Source organism: Procambarus clarkii, chromosome 37 (assembly GCF_040958095.1).
Source record: "Procambarus clarkii isolate CNS0578487 chromosome 37, FALCON_Pclarkii_2.0, whole genome shotgun sequence".
Lineage (NCBI taxonomy): Eukaryota > Metazoa > Arthropoda > Malacostraca > Decapoda > Cambaridae > Procambarus > Procambarus clarkii.
The window spans coordinates 20,423,302-20,429,802 of record NC_091186.1 but is presented as its reverse complement, the minus strand read 5'-3'; the positions used below and the strand labels follow the sequence as shown (position 1 = coordinate 20,429,802).

Below are 6,501 nucleotides of genomic sequence, written 5' to 3'. Positions count from 1 at the left end.
GGTATTCAGCATCAGCAGGACAAAGTGCCAAGCCATTATGACTATATTGCATCTGGAAGGAGTCAGGATAAGGATTTGGGATGGGACGGGGGGGGGGGGATGGTGCCCAACCACTTGGACGATCTGAACACCGACCTGCATGAAGCGAGACCGTCGCTCTACCGTCCAGACCAAGATGTTGGGATAGTTACTGGGGAATCAGCTACGGTTCTAAGGCCCTGCGTCTCGACAATTAATCAACTGCTGTGGAACTTTCCGGGTCCCGGGCCGGGCTTGGCCAGTAGAACAACTCCCCGCCAAACACACGCCGAAACTACGACGTAGGTACAACGTTCGAACAAGTTTTGACACCTCCTAACCAGTTATAACAACAAATATAGCAAGTTGTAACAATGTTCTAATACGTCATAAACACGTTAAGCCAAGATGTAACAACTTTATTACAAGTTGTAACAAGCGGAAAATAGAGACAGTTTCGGTTTGTGTTTCCAGTGTCCCAGTACCCCGTCCAGGTACGATGGAGGCCTGTGGCATATATACACTGGAAGCCGTTAATGTAGTATCCCTACACTATTTCACTTCAAATCGTATTCCATCCGTACCATGTTCTGACAAAGACATATTTAAATCTGTGGCTCAGTTGGGTGCTTTGCTTGTATCTGTACCTTCTTATGTGCCACACAAGAGTCTTTTATTGTCTTCCCTGTCTATTACCTTACGTATTTTGTATGAGGTGATCATATCCTCCCTGTTCCTTCTTCCAGTAACCTAAGGCTACATTCCTTCAGTTTGTCCTTGTAACTCAAATCCCTAAATTTTTAGGAATAATTTGGTGGCATTCTTATGAACGTGGTGGTGGGTGACGCCTGTGGGGAACCGACCTGTGAGATTTATATTTATTTTATTTATATGAATTTATATAGTGTTTATATATACGTTAGTTAATATATTTCGATAGCTATTTGAATGATGTGTAGCGGACTGTATTTCTGCAATGTTCTCACAAATCGACTCGTTGCACATGGGGGGGGGTTATATTAAATTTATATGAAGCCAATCAAACAACAGTATTAAACTACATATATTAGTAATGAAAATTGGGAGGTTTTGTCTTACTGCATGGCAGGCCTAGTCCACCAGGTATAAACATGGATGATGACACCAAAATAATCCTCGTGGTTGAGGCTAGCATTAACACCATGTACTGGTTTACTAGGATTAATTCTTGCTTCCTCTTCAAATGTTCCTGTCACAGGGCACTTGCTTTAAAGCCGGAATCCTATATATATGACAGCTATATCAGAGGAAATATTGGCATATGATTTATAAGAACCAAGAATAATTACCTGGATTATGTCACTTCTCATGCATGCCAACCGGGCCGCCCTATTTAGTAACCACATAAAATATATAATCGTAAAAGTTAGTAATCACACATTTGTGCATCAGTTCGTACAGGACGGATGTCCCGTACTAGAGTTGCAGGTGTTGGAAGTCTAATGCGATTTCATTTCCCTGTTAACCCTTCGGAGGCTAAAATTCTAGCCTAATTACATATTATTTAACCCAGAGGACTGAATGTGATCAAGTACTACAGTCAAGTGTGATTCAGGGACTGCAGTGACGTAGGTTATAATAACTTGACGCTTGTTTAGGTAACTGGTCACTCATATATGTACACTGAGACCCATGGAATACATCTTGATTAAATAATAAATGTATTAAATCAGTTGTTGGAGCTATATAGTCAGTCAAGTTCTCTTGTGCTTATTTGCTGGAGTTTATATGGCTGACAAATTGGGATTTAATTTAGTTAACTGATTCAGAGGATTGAATAGTCCATCATTAAAGTCAAGTATGGTTCTGAGACTGCAGTGGGTTCAGTGACATTGGTCGCAGTGACTTGTAGCTGTTTAGGCCACTGTTCACTGATTTGCCACTGAGGCCTCATGAACTCATCTTCAACTTTAAATGATGATATTAACATCAACCTCTGTTACTATAGTCAGCTGTAATCTCCTTAGTATAATGCTACTGGAGAAATATAATCAGCTGACAAATTTAGATTTCTACTGGTATTGTTTATCTGCAGCCATAGGTCTCCTCAGGCTTGATACTGGGCCTGAGAGTAATTTAGTTCCTGCAGAATTTAGCATGGTTATGCCCTGATATTTAGTAGGGCTACCAATGAATCGATGGTAGTAGTCTGTTCCTACAAGGATACCGAAGCCTTCTGCAGCCTCTATGTTTCACCTCACATTTATCCCTTATGTATCCCCCCATGTTTTCACCTTCATTGTATTATCACCTGACCTAATGCGGGTATAAAATCAACTAGTATTGTAAGATCTGTTCACTTGAGAATGAACCATGGAGGTTCGAAACGTCGTGCAAATTATACAAATAAGTGTAATACACTCTATAGTAAATCACTTCTTTTCTTCACCTTAAAAGTACGAAAATGAGTTTTGGAGAACTCCTATTTCAATTAAGCCCTGATGCTAAGAAAATAGAGGGATAGAAGCCCTAAACCAGAAAATAATAAATACAGAATATGCGGTCATATTCAATGAAACATATATATATATATATATATATATATATATATATATGTCGTACCTAGTAGCCAGAACGCACTTCTCAGCCTACTATGCAAGGCCCGATTTGCCTAATAAGCCAAGTTTTCATGAATTAATTTTTTTTCGACTACCTAACCTACCTAACCTAACCTAACCTAACTTTTTCGGCTACCTAACCTAACCTAACCTATAAAGATAGGTTAGGTAGGGTTGGTTAGGTTCTGTCATATATCTATGTTAATTTTAACTCCAATAAAAAAAATTGACCTCATACATAATGAAATGGGTAGCTTTATCATTTCATAAGAAAAAAATTAGAGAAAATATATTATTTCACGAAAACTTGGCTTATTAGACAAATCGGGCCTTGCATAGTAGGCTGAGAAGTGCGTTCTGGCTACTAGGTACGACATATATATATATATATATATATATATATATATATATATATATATATATATGTCGTACCTAATAGCCAGAACGCACTTCTCGGCCTACTATGCAAGGCCCAATTTGCCTAATAAGCCAAGTTTTCCTGAATAAATATATTTTCACTAATTTTTTTCTTATGAAATGATAAAGATACCCATTTCATCATATATGAGGTCAATTTTTTTTAATTAAAGAGTAAAATTAACGTAGATATATAACCGAACCTAACCAACCCTACCTAACCTAACCTAACCTATCTTTATAGGTTAGGTTAGGTTAGGTAGCAGAAAAAGTTAGGTTAGGTTAGGTTAGGTAGGTTAGGTAGTCGAAAAACATTAATTCATGAAAACTTGGCTTATTAGGCAAATCGGGCCTTGAATAGTAGGCTGAGAAGTGCCTTCTGGCTACTAGGTACGACATATATATATATATATATATATATATATATATATATATATATATATATATATATATATATATATATATATATATATATATAACTTCTCGAGTCACGGGTTCGAGTCACTTCTGGGGTGTGAGTTTTTAGTTGCATATAGTCCTGGGGACCATTCAGGCTTGTTCGCATATATATATATATATATATATATATATATATATATATATATATATATATATATATATATATATATATATATATATATATATATATATATGTCGTACCTAGTAGCCAGAACGCACTTCTCAGCCTACTATGCAAGACCCGATTTGCCTAATAAGCCAAGTTTTCATGAATTAATGTTTTTTCGACTACCTAACCTACCTAACCTAACCTAACCTAACTTTTTCGGCTACCTAACCGAACCTAACCTATAAAGATAGGTTAGGTTAGGTTAGGTAGGGTGGGTTAGGTTCGGTCATATATCTACGTTAATTTTACCTCCAATAAAAAAAAATTGACCTCATACATAATGAAATGGGTAGCTTTATCATTTCATAAGAAAAAAAATTAGAGAAAATATATTAATTCAGGAAAACTTGGCTTATTAGGCAAATCGGGCCTTGCAAAGTAGGCTGAGAAGTGCGTTCTGGCTACTAGGTACGACATATATATATATATATATATATATATATATATATATATATATATATATATATATATATATATATATATATATATATATAGAGAGAGAGAGAGAGAGAGAGGCCCACTCTGTGGCACAGCGTGTAAAATTGGGATCATGATATATATATATATATATATATATATATATATATATATATATATATATATAATATATATATATATATATATATATATATATATATCATGATCCCAATTTTACACGCTGTGCCACAGAGTGGGCCTCTCGTGCAGGCCAATCACCTCAACCACCATCCCCAAAAGCCCACAAGCAATCCAGCTGGGATGGCCCCATTGTAGACCAAGTTGCTGCAGAGTGCCTGGGTGCTGCAACAACACAACACGACATTGCTCGCCTCACAGCAGTAGCAGCACCACATGCAGGGGATTTCCTGTTAGCAACCCCAATGTCGGCAACTGGCACGCGTCTCACACCACACGCCCTCCGAATTGCTGTGGCCCTCCGCCTTGCTGCCCCAATCCACACCAGATATAGGTGTATTTGCGGCGAGATGGTGGCTGACAGGTACGGCCACCATGACCTACTCTGCCAAAGCACAGGGGGATGGCACTCGAGGCACAGTGAAGTTAACGACATCATCAAGAGGAGCCTCACCACAGCTGGATGCCCAGCTGAAAGAGAGCCCCGTTACCTAACGCCATGTAACTCTGATGCTCTTATTGGTCGCCCGGATGGTATCACAGTGAACCCCTGGAAGAATGGCAAGCAGTTGGTATGGGACTACACGTGCGTATCAACCCTGGCTAACACCTACATTAACCTCAGTGTTGCACAACCAGGTGGCGCTGCCACCCACAGGGAAGCAGCCAAATCCCGTAAGTATAGAGAACTGGATCACCACTACAATTTTGTCCCCATTGCTTCTGAGACACTCGGCGCCTGGGGTAAAAGTGCTACCAGTTTTTTCAAGGAACTGGGTTCTAGGCTCATTGAAACAACAAGGGACCCAAGAGCTGCAAGCTTTCTTTTCCAGGGCCTCAGTGTGGCGATACAGAGGGGAAATGCGCACTGCATCCAGGGTTCCTGCCCGCCATCTGAGGAGCTGGAGGAACTCGACAACCTATGATAACCATCTTTGTAACCTATATGTAACTCCTTTTTTGTAACAAAGTTCAAATAAAGTAAATATATATGTGTACATACAAAAGAATGGGGGTGGTAGGAGAAGATAATATTAGTGTTCAGTGAGAAACCACAAGGTCTCCTCTGAATACTTTTTATTTTCTTCTCCGAGGCTATGGGTCCCCACATTGGTACCAGAGGTGGTACCCTCACAAACTTTATATATATATATATATATATATATATATATATATATATATATATATATATATATATATATATATATATATATATATATATATATATATATATATTAGTATATTTTGGTAGCAGTCTTTCCTGTAGACATATATTATTAAATATGACCGAAAAAGTAAGATTAATAATTCTAACACGAATTTTCTCAATCTTTCGTACATTACGCTTCACTGTTGGAGGTAAATCAAAAATCACTTCTCCAAAATTCATTTTTATTTCTAGTCTGACGCGACACGGGCGCGTTTCGTAAAACTTATTACATTTTCAAAGACTTCACAAATACACAACTGATTAGAACTTACGTATCTCTGCTATTATATCTACATTTGAGTGAGGTGGGAGGGATGATGTGGCATATAGTGACGTGGCATTAACACAAGACAGAACATGAGGGGATATTAATAGGGTATTAAAAGTATCAACACAAGACAGAACAGAAACAATGGGTATTGAATAGAAGTGTTTGTAGAAAGCCTATTGGTCCATATTTCTTGATGCTTCTATATTGGAGCGGAGTCTTGAGGTGGGTAGAATATAGTTGTGCAATAATTGGCTGTTGATTGCTGGTGTTGACTTCTTGATGTGTAGTGCCTCGCAAACGTCAAGCCGCCTGCTATCGCTGTATCTATCGATGATTTCTGTGTTGTTTACTAGGATTTCTCTGGCGATGGTTTGGTTATGGGAAGAGATTATTTGTTCCTTAATGGAGCCCTGTTGCTTATGCATCGTTAAACGCCTGGAAAGAGATGTTGTTGTCTTGCCTATATACTGGGTTTTTTGGAGCTTACAGTCCCCAAGTGGGCATTTGAAGGCATAGACGACGTTAGTCTCTTTTAAAGCGTTCTGTTTTGTGTCTGGAGAGTTTCTCATGAGTAGGCTGGCCGTTTTTCTGGTTTTATAGTAAATCGTCAGTTGTATCCTCTGATTTTTGTCTGTAGGGATAACGTTTCTATTAACAATATCTTTCAGGACCCTTTCCTCCGTTTTATGAGCTGTGGAAAAGAAGTTCCTGTAAAATAGTCTAATAGGGGGTATAGGTGTTGTGT

The 6,501-nt window shown here is 38.2% G+C and overlaps 1 protein-coding gene across 2 annotated transcripts in view; it reads left to right on the top strand.

Annotated features, from left to right (window-relative positions):
• The first annotated feature begins 195 nt into the window (after positions 1–195).
• Positions 196–6,501, top strand: part of LOC123765731 (protein turtle homolog B) — a 79,155-nt gene continuing 72,849 nt past the window's right edge. The window contains exon 1 of one of the 2 annotated variants that reach the window (XM_069337233.1): positions 196–320. The gene's annotated coding sequence lies outside the window, so the exon portion shown is untranslated. The remainder of the gene's footprint in view (positions 321–6,501) is intronic. The other variant, XM_069337232.1, reaches the window with a different exon arrangement.